At 43.5% G+C, this 20,639-nt stretch overlaps 1 long non-coding RNA gene across 1 annotated transcript; it reads right to left on the bottom strand.

Annotated features, from left to right (window-relative positions):
* Positions 1-1,267: 1,267 nt before the first annotated feature.
* On the bottom strand, positions 1,268-4,205 carry LOC113902750. The gene is made up of 3 exons (XR_003513901.1): positions 4,020-4,205; positions 2,933-3,013; positions 1,268-1,536 (listed from the first exon to the last, which is right to left on the bottom strand). It is a non-coding gene; the product is annotated as an uncharacterized LOC113902750 (long non-coding RNA).
* Between the last annotated feature and the right edge of the window lie 16,434 nt (positions 4,206-20,639).

Below are 20,639 nucleotides of genomic sequence, written 5' to 3'. Positions count from 1 at the left end.
AAGGACCTTTTGATTTAGATATGATTGCTATTCTATTTGACATAAAAGGAAACAGTAAGTCCAGAGAGGTCAACTGGCTTGACCGAGGTGGCGGAGACGGGCCTTGTTCCCAGGAATGTGACCCAAGCTCTCTACCAACATGTTATGTTGCTTTTAAAAAGCTATTCACATATGTTGGCCGTGCCGGGTCTTCACGGCTACACGGCCTCTTTCTCTGGTTGCAAAGCCTTCTCGCTGTGGCGGCTTCTCCCGTGCAGCACGGACTCCCGGTGCACAGACTTTGGTGGTGGTGGCACGTGAGCTCAGTGGTCGTGGTCCCAGGCTCTTGAGCGCGGGTTCAGTAGCTGCTGCTCACGGGCTTAGTTGCTCCAAGGCACAGAGGGTCTTCCCAGATCAGGGATTGAACCCGTGTTTCCTGCATTGACGGGTGAGTTCCTTACCAGTGGACCACCAGGGAAGGCCTGTGTTCCTTTTTGATCACGGCGTGTGTTAGGACTTGACCTTTCCCTCCTGGTATGAGGAAGTGATGGAGCAGCCCAGAGGCTGGTTTCTGGTATATGGAAGGCCTCCAATGTTCGTCCAGGCAGGAGGCAGATAGGTCACGGGGCAGGGGAGCTGGCAATTTACATGCCACGGAGATGTGGAAACCCTTCTATTAGTATGAGGAAAACATCATTACATGTTTTATTGGCGTCTGTGTTTTATGTCAAAGATCGCTATTTTTCCATGCATCGCCTCATTTATCAGGGTCAGAAAGATGGTGAACACGGGGAGCTGTAGCACGCTGAGCAGGTGAAAATCTTGCCCGTACTGTGTCATCTAAATAGTTCACTGTGTAAACCACGAAACCTCTCTTAGCCTTGATTTCTACATCTCCAAATTGGGCATAATTACCACTACTTTATAGAGTCGTTGTGAGGATTTAAATGAGATAATATTTGCAAAGGCCTCTATGGTTTTGATGACTGTTGTGTAATTGTCATCATTAGAGTCATCTTGTTATCACCTGTTAGCTTATGGCCATGCATGGGTGTTACGTGTTTGCGGCATAGATACGACTCTCTCACCATGTTAGTGGTTTGCATCTGAGAAGTGAGGATAACTGTGATTACTAAGCTACACACATTCAGTGCAGATTGAAATAGAGACTGGAATCATTTTAACTATAATTTAACCGCTAAATAATTGGAGTCAGTATTTTCAGTATTTATCCTTCGAAGTAAAAACAGTTTTGTTCAGTTTGATACATTTTTATTGAGAACCTGTGCCAACTGTGAGTGGGGCAAAGACAGTATTTACTCTCAATGAGTTTATATCTGAGGAAAAGAAAACAGCCACACCGGTCCAGCCTTCTCTCTGTAGACCCAGCCTTCTCTCTGTAGACCCAGCCTTCTCTCTGTAGATCCAGCCTTCTCTCTGTAGATCCGGCCTTCTCTCTGTAGACCCGGCCTTCTCTCTGTAGATCCAGCCTTCTCTCTGTAGACCCAGCCTTCTCTCTGTAGACCCAGCTTTCTCGCTGTACATCCAACCTTCTCTCTGTAGATCCAACCATATGTCATCCACTGATGAGCTCATACATAATAGGAAATAACATCACAGAGCAGTGACCACATTCATCATCTAGGAAGACTCCAAAATGAGGATGATATCTGAATAATACATCCTACAAATGCCTGAGGGGCCTTAACTGGGGGAAAAGGCAATATTCTTTATATGCCCAGTTACTTAGTGTATGTGAGTTAGCTGCCTGCTTTATATCAGTCCTGGTGCTAGGTGCTTGGGTTGTAAACGGTGAGCAAACCCGGAGATGATTCCTGATCTCATGGCACCCTAGCTGATTTGGGAAATGCATCGGATCTGTATTTCATGTGATATTTATGGTGACAGTGTACACAGCATAGTGAAGTTGAACAACAGTGGGGAATGCCAAGAGGAAGGAGAGGGTTATAATAATCTGAGTGCTACTTTATGAGGAATTGAAATAAGGGATGGAGATATATTGATCTGAATTATCCACAAAATGCATCTGATTATGGCTTCATATTTTCCTGTCAGTCTATATGTTGCCCATACCCATATGGTATTTATGGAAGGAGGAGAGGTGAAATATAGCAGAGCGTTTTTTGTCTGCCACAGGATTCAAATTTGTGGTTATTTCCAAATGGTGTTTCTCGGAGGATAGAAATGGAAATAGAACCAACTCCCAATAATATAGAGTAGATGAATCTTGAAAAATGAAACAGTGAATAATTGTCATGAAAATGACAGCCTGGGATGCACACAAAGGGAACAAATTCTAATTTCAGATTGTGCAGTCAGGCAACAGAGCTAAGCAGAAATGAAAGGCTTTGTGAGAATCTCACGTCATAGACTAATTTTGCACTTAAAACATCCGCCCACTCTAAGAACAGATAAAAAGTGCTTAACCTGAGCAAATCTGCATCTTACACTTTTCTGTGAGCTTCTGATAAGGTGAACGAGACTCAGCTGTTGGGTTTTTGGAAATTATCCTGCTTGTCTGTGACGCTCAGTATTTCAAAACTGTACGTTGAATTTAGCAAACATCTACTGAGAATCTAGCATGCTGTCAGGGTCACGGATAATTCAAAGTTGAATAAGACTTGGTTTGTGTTCCTGAAGTTCTCAGAATCGACTGTGGTGCCAGACATCAAGATCGAGTGCCACAGTGGTAAAACTGTGGGCTGTGAAGTAAGAAACTGCTGGGTTCAAACCCCAGCCCTTCACTTAACATCAGCGTCCGTGAGAGCATTACACGCCTTGCCAGTGATTCTCAGTGTGGCCATCTCCTTAATGAGAATGATATTAATATTGGTTTTCCACACTGATTAACAAATAACCACAAACGTGGCTTAAAATGACACAGATTTTTAACTCACAATATCAGTGGATCAGGACTCTGGACATAGCTCACCTGGGTCATCTGCTTAGGCTCCAAAAAGGCTGAAATCCAGGTACCATCTGGGCTGTGCTGCCTTCTCGAGCTCAGGGTCCTCTTCCATGGAGACAGAGTGATTGGCAGAATTAGTTCCTGTGGTTGTAAGACTGAGGTCCGGCGTTAGGCACAGCCATCCGCTAAGGCCTGTGCTTGACTCCTGGAAGCCCCCACAGTGCCTGACCTCACGTGTCTCAACATGACAGAATATATTGGGTTGATCAAAAAGTTAGTTTGGGTGTTTTATAAAGATGTTTGGGTGTTTTATAAACTTGAAGTAGTTTTTTGGCCAACCAAATACTTTCAAAGCCAGCAGGAGAAGCTCTCTGACTGCTAGACTCTTTTTTTAAAGAAATCATCTGATAATCTCCTTTTGGATTAAAGTTAACTAGATCAGAAATTTTGATGATGTCTGCAAAATCCCTTCACCTTTGGCGAGAAGCCAAAGTCTCCCACATTTAGGGAAGGGGGTTTCTCATGGAGCCAAGAATCAGAGTGCATCTTAGAATTCTGCCCACCACGGGTCCTTACTGTTACTCTCTTTAGAATTAAATGAGACAACCTGTGTATGGCTTAGGATCTGGACAGGCAGGCTATCCCTAAAATATCAGTAACTTTAAAATGCGTTATGTAATCATCTGCAGATGCAGAAGAATCCTCACCAAGTTGGTTCAGATTTCAAGGTTGTTGATGCCACACATATACACCAAGAGGGCATGGAAAGTTTTATTATTTATGGGCTTGAGGTCCCTGGAAGAGGAAGGTGGTCTGAAATGGCTTGAGAGAGTGTGTGCATGCATGTGCGCGTGCGTGCATGTGTGCGCGTGTGTGCGCGCGCGCACACACACACACACACACACATACACACACACGCTGGCCTCCGTTCTTGTGATGGTTAGAGAGGAGGCCCAGAAGGATGACTCCTGTGCTGACATGGGCGGTGTGGTTTGAATCTCTAGCCAACATCAAAGGTTCTCTTATCTGCTCTGTGTGGGCGCAAGAGGAAGTGGAGGGATAAGGCTTAAAAGCTCAAGCTGTCAAGCATCGAAACACGGGTGGGACTCACCATGACGAGGCGTAAAGGCAGCCTTGAGGTGGCCGGCGGAGGCCCAGTGTGGCGGGTCCACACAGCGAGATGTGACGTAGCTTTCCTTTTTTTGCTGTTCCAGCCTTGTTATCACCCTTCTTTCTTCAGGATCAGGATCACCGTTTAAATCATGATGGCTCCTGTATCTTTAGCTTTTTATCCACATCACAGGCAGCTGGAAAGGGAAATGAGTAAAACCATAAAAAATGGCTTTCCCCAGCTGTCTGCCCCTCATTTTAAAAATGTTCTGGAAATTCTTCCAAATAACCCTTGATTCTGTCTTCATGATCATAAGGCCATGAATTATTAGTAAGGGTTAGAAGCCACAGAGAGAACAGGAATAGGAATACAGTCTCTCAACTAATCCCAAGGCCAACCCTAATAATATAGCAGTTTGATGAGGAGAGGAGGTCTCTTCTTAGATGTCAGTTACGTAGCCCAGTGACTGGCTTTTTTTCTAGAGATATCTTGTATTTATTAAAAACACTCACATTGAGGTTTTTTTTTTCCAAATACACTTTTAACTTCTGAACAATTTTAGATTTACAAAACTATTAGAGATGGTAGAGTGAGCTTTTCTGTACTCATCACCCATACCCTGCCCCCACATCCACCCACCTCTTACCATCATCTCTCAGGGTCTGGAGGACCTTTGCCGAAACTGACGAAGCTGCTGCTGTGCATGAGGTCATGGGACTCCAGGCTGCACTGGCAGTTCTCCAGCTTTTCCTTTCTCTTCTCCTCTCTAAGGACCCCATGCGGGGCCCTGCTCTCTTCTCTCTCAGGACCCCATGTGGGGCCCTGCTCTCCCCTCTCTCAGGACCCCATGCGGGGCCCTGCTCTCTTCTCTCTCAGGACCCCATGCAGGCACCCCCTCTCTCCTTTCTCAGGACCCCATGCGGGGCCCCACTCTTCCCTCTCTCAGGACCCCATGCGGGGCCCCGCTCTCCCCTCTCTCAGGAATGCATGCAGGGCCCTGCTCTCTCCTCTCTCAGGACCCCATGCGGGGCCCCGCTCTCCCCTCTCTCAGGAATGCATGCAGGGCCCCGCTCTCTCCTCTCTCAGGACCCCATGCGGGGCCCCGCTCTCCCCTCTCTCAGGAATGCATGCAGGGCCCCGCTCTCTCCTCTCTCAGGACCCCATGCGGGGCCCCGCTCTCCCCTCTCTCAGGAATGCATGCAGGGCCCCGCTCTCCCCTCTCTCAGGACCCCATGCGGGGCCCCCTTCTCTCTCCTCTCTCAGGACCCCATGCGGGGCCCCGCTCTCTCCTCTCTCAGGACCCCATGCGGGGCCCCGCTCTCCCCTCTCTCAGGAATGCATGCAGGGCCCCGCTCTCTCCTCTCTCAGGACCCCATGCGGGGCCCCGCTCTCCCCTCTCTCAGGAATGCATGCAGGGCCCCGCTCTCTCCTCTCTCAGGACCCCATGCGGGGCCCCGCTCTCCCCTCTCTCAGGAATGCATGCAGGGCCCCGCTCTCCCCTCTCTCAGGACCCCATGCGGGGCCCCCTTCTCTCTCCTCTCTCAGGACCCCATGCGGGGCCCCGCTCTCTCCTCTCTCAGGACCCCATGCGGGGCCCTGCTCTCCCCTCTCTCAGGAATGCATGCAGGGCCCCGCTCTCTCCTCTCTCAGGACCCCATGCGGGGCCCCGCTCTCTTCTCCTTTCTCAGGACTCCATGCGGGGCCCCGCTCTCTTCTCCTCTCTCAGGAGCCCATGCAGGGCTCCTCTCTCCCCTCTCTCAGGACCCCATGCGGGGCCCCGCTCTCTTCTCCTTTCTCAGGACTCCATGCGGGGCCCCGCTCTCTTCTCCTCTCTCAGGACTCCATGCGGGGCCCCACTCTCTCCTCTCTCAGGACCCCATGCAGGCACCCGGCTCTCTCCTCTCTCAGGACCCCATGCGGGGCCCTCCTCTCTCTCCTCTTCAGGACCCCATGCGGGGCCCCTGCTCTCTCCTCTCTCAGGACCCCATGTGGGGCCCCCCTCTCTCTCCTCTCTCAGGACCCCATGCAGGGCCCCGCTCTCCCCTCTCTCAGGACCCCATGTGGGGCCCCGCTCTCCCCTCTCTCAGGACCCCATGCGGGGCCCCCCTCTCTCTCCTCTCTCAGGACCCCATGCGGGGCCCTCACTGTGGTCACTCACTGGATGTCTGGCGTCTTCTCTGGTTTGTGACAGTTTCAAGCAGTCCTACTCAGTTATTTCATAGACTCTTAATGTAGATTTTTCTGATGTTTTCCCATGATTAGAGTTTGGGGGGCAAATGCCACAGAAACGAAACGCTTTTCTTGTCACTTCATTTGAGGGCACAGAAGTCCGTCTGATGAAACTGTGACGTTCATCTCGATCACTGACTTGGCAAAGTGGCATTTTCCAGGTTTCTAGCGTTACTTTGTTTTCCTCTGTCCACGCACAGTTATTTGGCAGTGGGTCACCGGATCCAAGCCACATTCGTGTGTGGTTTCTGTATGTGTGTGTGTCTGTGTGTGTGTGCGCGTGCATGCATGCATGTCTGAGGCAGGGGAGGGAGTTAAGCTCCATTCTTATTTACATATAGTATTTGCAGTTCTTCAGTATAAAAGGATTTATCTCTTCTCCCTCACTTTGGATTCAGCTGTTTATTTGAGTATAGACTTGTGCATTTTTATTTTATACTGGGTTGTAATCAACACTGTGTCTATTTTGTTGTTCAAGTGATTCCAGGTTTGGCCATTGGGAACTCTTTCAGCTGATTCCTGTGACTTTGCAACATGTTCCCACACTTTCAGTTTTTAGGCACTCACTGAATCTGTCTCTCCAAATACTGCTCTTTCGTCTTGTGTCGTCCCTGGCCCAGTCCTAGAATCAGTTATTTCCTCACGAATCCCTGATTCCTTTAACTGGAGGACAGTATTAGCCCCCCGGGCGCACATTACAGTTTATAACTGTCAGCTAAATACTAAATACTGACAGATTTCTATGAAATTGTGAAATTGATTATCAGTGGAGAGTTACAGTGCAATAGCGAGAAGTGTGCTTTGTGAATGGTGTTGTTTATCTGTAGATCATCTTGTTTTATTCTCCCATAGTTCCCCAGCTTATGCAGAAGAACGTGAAGACTCTGATGGCCACGGCCTTTGCATACATCATATAACTTGTGAGTGGCAGAGACAAAACTGGAAATGATACTTCCTAGCTCACTCCTTTCTTTCATCACAACATTTTGCCTTCCTGAGGGACATTTCTAAAAGACTTGATTCCAAACATTATCATTTTTTGTTGTTGTTCACTGAATGAGTCAACAAAACTTATTTGTTACCACAGTACTCTTGCCTGGAGAACCCATGGGCAGAGGGCCTGGCAGGCCACAGTCCAGAGTGTCCCGGTAAGCTGGGCCTGGAGAACCCATGGGCAGAGGGCCTGGCAGGCCACAGTCCAGAGTGTCCCAGTAAGCTGGGCCTGGAGAACCCATGGGCAGGGGGCCTGGCAGGCCACAGTCCAGAGAGTCCCGGTAAGCTGGCCTGGAGAATCCACGGGCAGAGGGCCTGGCAGGCCACAGTCCAGAGAGTCCCGGTAAGCTGGGCGCGACTGGAGCGACCGAGCACAGCACCCGTGCACGTTGGCTGTATACGGCTCTTAACTCTGGAGATCAGGTGACAGGGCAGAAAAGTTCTTGGCAATCATTTAGTTTACAGCATGGTGGAGATGAAAGTCAATAAATAAGTGAGAAAGTAAGTAAATAAATAAATAACTTCAGAGGGTTGAATTGCTGTGCAGAAAATAAAATGTGCTGGAGGGTGAATGATGAAAAAGAGGCTGTGTATGCATTAGGAGGTGACATATGGAGAAGTCTGGTATAAGTGGAATAAATGCATAAAGAGGGCAGTCTTCAAGGTCAGAATGGGCTTGGTGTGTTCTATGAAATTGAATGAAGACCATTGTGAATGAACTTAGGAAAATCAGGTGTTATATGGCAAAATATAAAGTTAGAAGTTTAGGAAAAGGTCAGATAATAAAGGGCCTCATATGGCATGTTAAGGAGGTTATATTTTATTTATTTTTCTCAAAATAGTGGAAGTCATTGAAACAGTTTTGGCAGGGGAGTAATGTTACCTGAATTTAAATTTTTTATTCTTATAGTTGCATGGAGAATATATGTCACATATTCCATCAAAGGTAAGACAGTGTTGATTGTAATTTTGAGATGTTAAAATTGGAAAGGCTAAAAAAAAGAAAAAGAAAAACAGAACCAGTGCAATTTTAAAATGCCATCAACTGATTGTAAGATGCATTCCAATTTCAGATGTGTTAAAATATGAAAAAAAACATACATCTTAGAATATGAACAGGGTGCTAGCAGGGAGGCGAACTGGCACTGATTACTGTCATGTAGGTGGGGTATGTCAGGGGCGTAGGCTGGTGTCATTGAGATGGAGGTAATGGACCAGATTTTCAGTGTAGCTGGAAGTTGAATGGGAAGAGATAAGGACAATTGAGACAAGGAGTGAAGGAGAGCGAATGACTTCCAGATGTACGGTTTGAACAGGATGGGTGGTGGTACCTTTACTGAGATGGAGAAAGTTATTTTGAAAAGTCACGATCATAATTTCATTTCTGGCCACGTGCCTGGTAGACTTCCAAGTGAACTTATTAAGCAATAATTGAATAAAGAAATCTGGATTCAGTAGAGATGGGGTGAAAATCCATGATACTGATCTGGGAGTCATCCACATGCGGTAAAGTCATGGGGGTAGATGAGCACGGAGAAAAGAGAGAAGACTGGAGAACAGCAGAAATAAGCCTTGGCCAAGGAGGAGGAAGCAGCTCAGGAGTCTCCAAAAGGGGAGCTTGCCTGATAAATGGAAACTGATCCAGAGAGGCATCACAAAGCCAAGTGTGGAGAGTAAGGGCATGGCTAACCAGGCAGATGCATCAAGACACTTTGATAGAGAAGAGGAATGGCTCTGGATTTTGCAGGATGGAGGCCATCTATGATATTCTAGACTTTTCTGGGTGTTACTGTTGATTTATAAATGGGCTTTCCTGGTGGTTCAGTGGTAAAGGATCTACCTGCCACAGCAGGAGATGTAGCTTCAGTCCCTGGGTCAGGAAGATCCACTGGAGAAGGAAATGGTGACCTAATCTAGTATACTTGTTTGGGAAATCCCATGGACAGAGGAAGCTGGCAGGCTACGGTCCATGGGATTGCAAACAGTCGGACGTGACTTAGTGACTAGACAACAACAACAGTGTTGGTTTATACCTTGGATGGGAATGTATCACCTTTCCGTAATTAGTCATGTTAACTATTAACTTTGACATGCTTTCCTTTAGCTTTTCTCTAGAATGTTTGCAGCTTCATTTAATAAATGCTATCAGTGGGATGTTTAAAATTAATGAATTCTGGAATTATATGATCAAAATGACAAAATCACAGTATTAAAACTCAGACTTACATTACATCAAAATTATTTTATATAGTCAATATCTTTCTTTTTTGTCCTGCATAGGTTTGCTGGAGTCTTCAAATGTCTAGAAGAATGATTTCCCTTTAAAAATTTAACCACATTCTGAGTGTTTTAAGTGTGTCTAATTGTGATAATTTTTTGATTGATTGTTCTCTAAGGGTTTTTATTTGTCCAACTGTGAGGTGTTCCTTATCATAAATTCAAATGCAGATATTGTCATCAGGAAATGAGGGCTTTATCCAAGTTACGTTGGTCTTCCCTGATGTCTCAGATGGTAAAGAATCCACCTGCCAAAGAAGGAGACACGGGTTTGATCCCTGGATCAGGAAGATCCCCTGGGGAAGGAAATGGCAACTCACTCCAGTATTCTTGCACAGAGAATTCGATGGACAGAGGAGCCTTATGGGCTATAGTCCATGGGATTGCAAAGAGTTGGACATGACTGAGCAACTAACACATTCACTTCACTTTTTAAAATCCAGGTTATGTTATGGGGAAGTAATTGTTTTAGACATGGTGTTTACTTCCATAGACCATCTACCATATCTTGGGGGAGGCAGTATTTGGAGAAAGAAAAGCCTACTGTTCTGACCTTATGAAAACTCTTTAATATATATTTTTTGGTAAACTCTTTGTTTTAGAATAGTTCAGATTTGCAGAAAATTGTGAAGCATCTCTGGACTCTCATTTCCCCTTCTGTTGACATCTTACATCAGCAGGTGATAGTTATAATTAATGAACCAATACTATTGCTATATTGTTACTCGAGTACACAGTTCATTCCTTTTTTTTTTTTTGAGTGTTTACCTAATGTCCTTTTTCAGTTCCAGAATATCCCATTCAGCATACGTTTAATCGTCATGTCTCTTTAGGTTCCTCTTGACTATGATAGTTTTTCATATTGCCCACGTTTTTGATCATATTGACATTTTTAAGGTCTGCTGTTCTGGTATTTGGTGGCATGCATGCATACATGCTCAGCCATGTCTGATTCTTTGAGACCCCATGGACTGTAGCCCGCCAGGCTCCTCTGTCCATGGGATTTCCCAGGCAAGAGTACTGGAGTGGGTAGCCATTCCCTTCTCCAGGGGATATTCCTGACCTAGGGATCAAACCCAGGCCTCCCACATTGCAGGCTGATTCTTTACTGTCTGAGCCAGGGTATCTGGTGATCTTTACTAAGTCATTTGACAGTATATACTATTTGAATGGTATATACCGTTAAATGACTTACAGCTGTTGCTGTTAAACTTGATCACCTGGTTAAGGCAGCGTTGGCTGGTTTTCCACTGTATCATTACTCTTTCCCCTTTCCTTGCTGTGCTTTTTGTAAGGAAGTCAGTATTCTCAGCCATACTTGTTCAGTTGGCCATTACACTCTATCCCACTGAGGGCAGCTTCTCCATGGATTATTTGGAATTTTCCTGCACAGCACATCTATCTCTTCTCTCCTGGCTGTTCATTTGTTTGTTCACTCATTCCCTCAGTCAATAATTTCTATCAGGACAGGCTCATGATGTATATTTTGTACTCTGGGTTCTGAACCTTACCACTTTATTTTAGTGCTGAGACAGTTCCCTCTTTGCTATTAGCAGCTTGTCCGGTTGGCGCCTGTATCCCTTTGACAACTTCCATCTGTGTGTGTGTGTGTTGAGCACTTTGTTCCTTTCTGGCATTTCCCTGATCTTGGGCTCATGTTGTGTATTCACTGACCATCTCTTAGAGTTGGTAACTTATCCAGAGATACCTGCTTTCTTTTTTTTTAAAAAAACATAGTATTGGAAACCAAGATCTAGTTGCTAGAAGTGTTCTTTGCTACTGAGATGTCATTTCTTCTAGGTGATCTCAGAAGATAGAAGAGAGATCTGGGTTAATACATACATCTATAAATATTTATTCACATATATATATATACACACATATTTCTATATTTAATTTCTATATATAGATTAGGATAAGCATGCACCCCTACTGTTGTCTCAATGATAACTTATTTCCAAATTGTTCACTCTAGCCTCTTCCCATTGCTTATCTGTATATTGTACTCCAAAAATGAGAAACGTGACTCCCATTACCCATTATTCATTTATAATTGCCCAAGAGACCCTGATGCTGAGAAAGAGTGAAGGCAAAAGGACAAGGGAGTGGCAACGGGTGAGACGGTTACAGAGCATCAGCAATCAGTGGACATAAATCTAAGCAAACCCTGGGGACAGTGGAGGACAGAGTAGCCTGGCGCGCTGTAGTCCATGGGCTGCAAAGAGTTGGACACGACTTAGTGACTGAACAACAACAAATTCTAGTTCCTATGTACAGTGGTTTCAGAATGTCTAATATTAAAACTCTTTTCATATGTATCTATTTATTTCAACTTGTGCATCAAATGTCATTATAAAAAGAGATTTTTGTCCTGTGGTTAATCTATAAGCCAATGAGCATAATATATTGGCAGTAAGTCAATAAGTAGTAAATATTTTTGTTTTAATAATTATGTTAACGAATGTAATTAGTGTATATAGTTTTAAAAACTGGTAACATATGCAAAGAGCTTAAAAGTAGCATAAGCTAAGATTATTGATGGCGGGAACAACATGCAGAGTCCCTGCCTCACTCTGCCCCATCCTGCTGCCTGCTCTCCAGAGGAAAGCCGTATTCAACTTTTTAAGGGTTTCGTGTGTATATGTGTGTGTGTTTGTGTGTTTACCTCAGTACCTCTAAATAGTATGCTTATACTGCTTTTTCTTGATATAAACTTAACCCTGGAAATTTATATCCAGTAAGCACTCCTTTTCTGCTGAGGTAAGTAATACTAAGCTAGCTAATTGCCTCTTAAATGGATTCACGATCAGTCTTTTTGTGATTAGCCCTATCTATACCCCTTGCTTTCAAAAACACTACGTACCTTTCATCACAGCCTCTTAACTTAGGTTTGATGTGTGACTGCCACTCGCTCACCGGCTTCCCACATTTCAGTTTGATTAATGTACTTCTTCTGTTCCTATCTTCTTCCCTTTCTCCTTGTTGTCGAATGTCTGAGCCTTTTAAATTAATATCATTGCAAATGTAGTGGGCTTGTTGAAGACAGCAGAGTTAAATGCCTTCATTTTATTTACGTATGTTTATTTGGAAGTCAGAGGCCAACATATACATTTCCTTCTGAGGACAGTATGAGATTTTATAGAATGAGATTATTTTGCTGATTATAAAAGAAGTATATTTTAAATTATTAAAATCTTGCAAAAGAAAATTGCAAGTTTCTCTGTTGTACGATCTTCCACCTCCTCCCCAACCAAATTCCATGGCTTAGACTGCTCTTTTTCTAGATTGGTTTTTGCCACTGTTATAGTGTTTTTATTCACATTTTTTGATGATACATGGAAACCTATTTCATCTTCTTAACTTGCTGCATATTATTCTGTGGTTTGATTTCCCATAACCTATTAAAAGGGCTTCCCTGGTGACTCAGATGGAGAATCTGCAATGCAGTAGACCCAGGTTCGATCCCTGGGTTGTGAAGATCCCCCAGAGAAGGGGATCCACTCCAGTATTTTCGCCTGGAGAATTCCATGGATAGAGGAGCCTGGCAGGCTAATGTCCGTGGGGTCGCAAAGAGTCGGACACGACGGAGTGGCTTTTAGATAGTTGTCAGCCGGCCGAGAGGAACGACCCCACGTCGGAGGTAAGGAGCAGCGGCTGCGCTTTGCTGGAGCAGCTGTGAAGAGATACCCCACATCCAACGTGAGAGAAACCCAAATAAGACAGTAGGTACTGAGAGGGCATTAGAGGGCAGACAGACTGAAACCATAATCACAGACAACAGGCCAATCTGATCACATGGACCACAGCCTTGTCTAACTCAGTGAAACTAAGCCATGCCATGTGGGGCCACCCAAAATGGATGGGTCATGGTGGAGAGGTCTGACAGAATGTGGTCCACTGGAGAAGGGAATGGCAAACCGCTTCAGTATTCTTGCCTTGAGAACCCCATGAACAGTATGAACCAGCAAAAATATAGGACAGTGGAGGATGAACTCCCCAGGTCGATAGGTGCCCAATATGCTACTGGAGATCAGTGGATAAATAACTCAAGAAAGAATGAAAAAATGGAGCCAAAGCAAAAACAACACCCAGTTGTGGATGGGACTCGTGACAGAGTCAAGGCCTAGTGATAGAATCAAGGTCCGATGCTGTGAAGAGCAGTGTCGCACAGGATCCGGGAATGTCAGGCCCATGAATCAAGGAAAATTGGAAGTGGTCAAACAGGAGATGGCAAGAGGGAACATCGACATTCTAGGAATCAGCGAAATAAGATGGACTGGAATGGGTAAATTTAACTCAGATGACCATTATATCTACTACTGCAGGCAGGAATCCCTTAGAAGAAATGGAGTAGCCATCATGGTCAACAAAAGAGTCCGAAATGCAGTACTTGGATGCAATCTCAAAAATGACAGAATGATCTCTGTTTGTTTCCAAGGCAAACCATTCAATATCACGGTAATCCATGTCTATGCCCTGACCAGTAATGCTGAAGAAGCTGAAGTTGAACAGTTCTAAGAAGACCTATGAGATCTTCTAGAGCTAACACCTCAAAAAGATGTCCTTTTCATTATAGGGGACTGGAATACAAAAGTAGGAAGTCAAGAAGCACCTGGAGTAACAGGCAAATTTGGCCTTGGAGTACAAAATGAAGCAAGACAAAGGCTAAAGAGTTCTGCCAAGAGAACACACTGGTCAGAGCAAATACCCTTTTTCAACAACACAAGAGAATACCCTACACATGGACGTCACCAGATGATTGACGCCAAAATGAGATTGATTATATTCTTTGTAGCCAAAGATGGAGAAGCTCTATACAGTCAGCAAAAACAAGACCAGGAGCTGACTGTGGGTCATATCATGACTTCTTATTGCCAAATTCAGACTGAAATTGATGAAACTGGAGAAAACCACTAGACCATTCAGACATGACCTAAATCAGATCCCTTATGACTATACAGTAGAAGTGAGAAATAGATTTAAGGGCCTAGATCTGATAGACAGAGTGCCTGATGAACTATGGACGGAGGTTCATGACATTGTACAGGAGACAGGGATCAAGACCATCCCCATGGAAAAGAAATGCAAAAATCAAAATGGCTATCTGAGGAGGCCTTAGAAATAGCTGTGAAAAGAAGAGAAGTGAAAAGCAAAGGAGAAAAGAAAAGATATAAGCATCTGAATGCCGAGTTCCAAAGAAAAGCAAGGAGAGATAAGAAAGCCTTCCTCAGCAATCAGTGCAAAGAAATAGCGGAAAAAAACAGGATGGGAAAGACTAGAGATCTCTTCAAGAAAATTAGAGATACCAAGGGAACATTTCATGCAAAGATGGGCTTGATAAAGGACAGAAATGGTATGGACCTAACAGAAGCAGAAGATATTAAGAAGAGATGGCAAGAATACACAGAAGAACTGTACAAAAAAGATCTTCACGACCCAGATAATCACGATGGTGTGATCACTGACCTAGAGCCAGACATCCTGGAATGTGAAGTCAAGTGGGCCTTAGAAAGCATCACTACAAACAAAGATAGTGGAGGTGATGGAACTCCAGCTGAGCTATTCCAAATCCTGAAAGATGATGCTGTGAAAGTGCTGCACTCAATATGCCAGCAAATTTGGAAAACTCAGCAGTGGCCACAGGACTGGAAAAGGTCAGTTTTCATTCCAATTCCAAAGAAAGGCAATGCCAAAGAATGCTCAAACTACTGCACAATTGCACTCATCTCACACGCTAGTAAAGTAATGCTTAAAATTCTCCAAGCCAGGCTTCAGCAATATATGAACCGCAAACCTCCAGATGTTCAAGCTGGTTTTAGAAAAGGCAGAGGAACCAGAGATCAAATTCAGCATCTGCTAGATCATGGAAAAAGCAAGAGAGTTCCAGGAAAACATCTATTTCTGCTTTATTGACTATGCCAAAGCCTTTGACTGTGTGGATCACAATAAACTGTGGAAAATTATGAAAGAGATAGGCATACCAGACCACCTGACCTGCCTGACCTGCCTCTTGAGAAACCTATATGCAGGTCAGGAGCAACAGTTAGAACTGGACATAGAACACCAGACTGGTTCCAAATAGGAAAAGGAGTACGTCAAGGCTGTATATTGTCACCCTGCTTATTTAACTTATACGCAGAGTACATCATGAGAAATGCTGGGCTGGAAGAAGCACAAGCTGGAATCAAGATTGCCCGGTGAAATATCAATAACCTCAAATATGCAGATGATACCACCCTTATGGCAAAAAGTGAAGAGGAAGTAAAAAGCCTCTTGATGAAAGTGAAAGTGGAGAGTGAAAAAGTTGGCTTAAAGCTCAGCATTCAGAAAACGAAGATCGTGGCATCTGGTCCCATCACTTCATGGGAAATAGATGGGGAACAATGGAAACAGTGTCAAACTTTATTTTTCTGAGCCTCCAAATCACTGCAGATGGTGATTGCAGCCATGAAATTAAAAGACACTTACTCCTTGGAAGGAATGTTATGACCAACCTAGATAACATATTGAAAAGCCGAGATATTACTTTGCTGACAAAGGTGTCTAGTCAAGGCTATGGTTTTTCCAGTGGTCATATATGGATGTGAGAGTTGGACTGTGAAGAAAGCTGAGTGCCGAAGAATTGATGCTTTTGAACTGTGGTGTTGGAAAAGACTCTTGAGAGTCCCTTGGACTGCAAGGAGATCCAACCAGTCCATTCTGAAAGAGATCAGTCCTGGGTGTTCATTGGAAGAACTGACATTGAAGCTGAAACTCCAGTACTTTGGCCACCTGATGTGGAGTGCTGACTCATTGGTAAAGACTCTGATTCTGGGAAAGATTGAGGGCAGGAAGAGTAGGGGATGACAGAGGATAAGATGGTTGGGTGACATGACCGACTTGATGGAAATGGGTTTGGGTGGACTCCGGAAGTTGGTGATGGACAGGGAGGCGTGGCGTGACGCGGTTCATGGGAACACAAAGAGTTGCACATGAATGAGCATCTGAACTGACTGACTGAATTTTTCATGAATAAGCAATGTTAGAGTGGGAATCTTCCACATAAAAAGTTGAGATTTGGATAAAAAAGGAAATAATGAAGACCAGACGTATAACTGTTACTCATAAGATTTGTAGTAAATTTCTAAAAAAAAAAAAAATCACATTTTCTGAGCTTATGTGGTACAGTGACATTTTTTGCAAAAGATCTGTTCCCAAAGAGTGAGCATGATTCCAGCTCACACAGTTTAAGTTGTATTTCCAGTAGGAGTAAAAGTAAAATGTACAGGAGTATGTTCTCCAATCTGGTAAATCTACAAGTATTTTAGTAGTCTTTATAAAAATGTTTCTTTAAATTTTCACATGATCCAGCAATCCCACTGCTGGGCATACACACTGAGGAAACCAGAAGGGAAAGAGACACGTGTACCCCAATGTTCATCGCAGCACTGTTTATAATAGCCAGGACATGGAAGCAACCTAGATGTCCATCAGCAGATGAATGGATAAGAAAGCTGTGGTACATATACACAATGGAGTATTACTCAGCCATTAAAAAGAAAACATTTGAATCAGTTCTAATGAGGTGGATGAAACTGGAGCCTATTATACAGAGTGAAGTAAGCCAGAAGGAAAAACACCAATACAGTATACTAACGCATATATATGGAATTTAGAAAGATGATAACAATAACCCTGTGTATGAGACAGCAAAAGAGACACTGATGTATGGAACAGTCTTATGGACTCTGTGGGAGAGGGAGAGGGTGGGAAGATTTGGGAGAATGGCATTGAAACATGTAAAATATCATGTATGAAACGAGATGCCAGTCCAGGTTTGATGCACGATACTGGATGTTTGGGGCTAGTGCACTGGGACGACCCAGAGGGATGGTATGGGGAGGGAGAAGGGAGGAGGGTTCAGGATGGGGAGCACATGTATACCTGTGGTGGATTCATTTTGATATTTGGCAAAACTAACACAATTATGTAAAGTTTAAAAATAAAATAAAATTAAAAAAAAAATAAAATATTCCAGACATGGGAAAAAAAATTTCACAGTATAAGCACTGGTATTTCATGCAATGGTAGTCTCTGATATCACAGCGCATCACTGTGGTTACTTACACCTCCCTGTGGCGTTTCTGTCGTACCTAGGATTGATTTTCCAGCGTTAGCACAGAGCTAGCATCACTTATTGGAAGCTTGGAATGCATTATTATAGAATCTGAAAAGAGTTTAAATTGTAACAGCCTTGATAAATTGTGAGGGACTTCCCAGGTAGCACAGTGGTAAAGAGTCCACCTGCCAATGCAGGTGGAGAAGGCAATGGCACCCACTCCAGTACTCTCGCCTGGAAAGTCCCATGGATGGAGGAGCCTGGTGAACTGCAGTCCATGGGGTCACGAAGAGTCGGACACAACTGAGCGACTTCAGTTTCACTTTTCACTTTCATGCATTGGAGAAGGAAATGGCAACCCACTCCAGGGTTCTTGCCTGGAGAATCCCAGGGACGGGGGAGCCTGGTGAGCTGCCGTCTATGGGGTCCCACAGAGTCGGACACGACTGGAGCGACTTAGCAGCAGCAGCAGCCAATGCAGGAAATGTGAATTTGGAGAAGGAATTGGCAGCTCATTCTGGTATTCTTGCCCAGGAAATCCCATGGACAGAGGAGCCTGGCAGGCTGCAGTCCGTGGGCTCCCAAGGAGTTAGACACGACTGAGTGACATGCACACACGTAAAATAATAGCAAGGGGGTCACAGATTAATCCCCGGGTGTTCATTTAACAAACGTGTTTTGTAGCGTAGCTCCAAAGCTTGGCAGTCATTTCTAGGTACCAGCTAGAGAATGGAGTCATCATGGAGCAAGCATGAGAACCAAGTTTGTGATTCATTCAGTCAGCATTGAGATCAGATCGTACTGTTTCTCGCCTCCTCCTTGACAAACGACCCTCTAATTTAACAGTTTAGATTTTAAACATCTAATAAAAATGTGGGCACTGAAAGCTTAAGAAATCTGGTCTTGACTTGTCAATTGTTCAAATGCAACAGTATGTTCTCCAGTTCTTGAGACACTAGAGTAAGGAAAAAAAAAAAAAAATCAGTGGAAATGATCAGCATGTATCATCTTAGGACCCAATGTTGCTGGGCCGTGAATGACTGGCCCCAGTAAATATTTTAGCATTATGTCCTTCCAGTATGGTGATATAGAGCCAGTGATATAGTACAGAAAAATAACTAAAAATAGATTTTGTGAATGTATTTTGGGGGAATAATATCTAATACAGTTGATCTTGACTAATCCATCACGTGCTCAGTTGTGTCCGACTCTTTGCGACCTTCTGGACTGTAGCCTGCCAGTCTCCTCTATTCACGGGATTCTCCAGGCAAGAATACTGCTCTAGTTTTAATATAATTTTATGTGAATATACATCAGTTTAAAATTGTATTGAAATTTTAAGCTTAAATTCTTTTTTTTTTTTTTTTAAGAATTGGGTAATGGCAACTAAAACATTTTCACCAAAGTAGTCACCATTCCTTAGGGAAGTCAGTTTTCAAAAACACATTTATGTATTTTTCCCACCTACCTATTTAGGGGAAAAAGGCAACCACTGTAAGAACAGAAAAGATTGTTATTTGAAAACGTTCTCTGGGTCCATTTTCCTGCAGGAAATTGTGAGTTTATGACTAATTTCTTATTACTTAAGAAAAAATCACTTCTTTAAATAACTTATGTTGAAGTACTTAATAGCAGACAACTTCAAATGATGTTTTCTGGGAAGTTTGACGGAACAACTTATTTTTCTTGCTTTACATAGTTTTATTTTTTCCCCATTTACTCTCATCAATAACATGTGATATATTTCCCACATGAGATATTTTAAATTCTCTGTACATTTATTTGGAGATTTTGCTTTAAGGATTGAAAAAATCAAATCAGTGTTTTCTGTCATGCTTTCAAGATTCTGTACCGAGTGCTGTGTGTGTGCAATTGTGCTCACTGGTGGTCCTCAAAGAATTTTCAATATAATAAAAAGTTGATGCCTTACAGGCAGATTTAGAGAGGATGGGAGGGCTGGGGATAGAGAATGTGGCAATTGAATAGCAACCTATTTGATGGTAGCTAATTACAACATGGCAGATACCATGACTTGGGGTGGATGATTATTGGCCAGATTGGGTTTTTGTGCCCTCAAACTGCGTGTGTGCTCCGTCACGTCTGACGTTACCAACCCCATGGACTGTAGACTGCCAGCCCCTCTGTCCACGGGATTTCCCAGGCAAGAATACTGGAATGGGTTGTCACTTCCAACTCGAGGGGATCTTTCCAACCTAGGGATCAAACCTGAGTCTCCTGTGTCTCTTGCATTAGCAGGCAGCTTGTTTACAATTGGACTACTGGGGAAGCCCTAAAACTCTGAAGATGCTAAATTTAATTGAGATTTGAATGTGATTATAGTCTTATCACCTTTCTTCTCTGGCTTCTAAATTTTAACCCAGTGTCTCCGTAGTTCAAGATTATTATCTAATTTGTGCTGAAAATAAGGTTTTCAGTGGTTGGGTTGTGTTAATAACTAAGGCAACACATTGCCAAGAGCAGTCTGGGCCCTCAGATGACCTGCAGATTCTAAAATACAAACATATCGAAATGCACTTTCACAGGGGTGAGGTAACCATTTTGCATTTTTATTTCTCATTTTGATCAATCTGAAAGAAGTGAAAATATTCTTTAGTCATCATATCGGGATTTTCTAAGAAATGCTAGTTTTTGGCATTCTGCTCAGTATACACTGTATAAGGCATAATCATAGAGAAAATTTTCAAAAATCGTAGGTTCTTTTGAAAATTCCCTTTCTGTGTTCTTCTCTAAAATGGAATACTAGTTCTGTTCTTACTGCTTTTCTTTTCTCTCCACTTGTAGATTTTTTCTTTTATCTTCCACAACAGTGAATTTGTTTGCTCTTTTATTGTTATCCTAAAGTTTTCTTATGCTTTGTCCTCAAAATGAGTAATTCTCCTCCAAGTCCCTAAGGAAGTGAATTCATGCACGTTCTACTTGTAGTGACTTTCTTTTACTCCTTCTTGAAATTTAATTTTTCTCTTCTGTTTTTTTTTACTCACAGGTAATCTTTCTTTTACTAT

The sequence above is a fragment of the Bos indicus x Bos taurus genome, chromosome 13 (assembly GCF_003369695.1).
Source record: "Bos indicus x Bos taurus breed Angus x Brahman F1 hybrid chromosome 13, Bos_hybrid_MaternalHap_v2.0, whole genome shotgun sequence".
NCBI classification, from domain to species: domain Eukaryota; kingdom Metazoa; phylum Chordata; class Mammalia; order Artiodactyla; family Bovidae; genus Bos; species Bos indicus x Bos taurus.
This window is presented reverse-complemented; position numbering and strand designations above follow the sequence as displayed.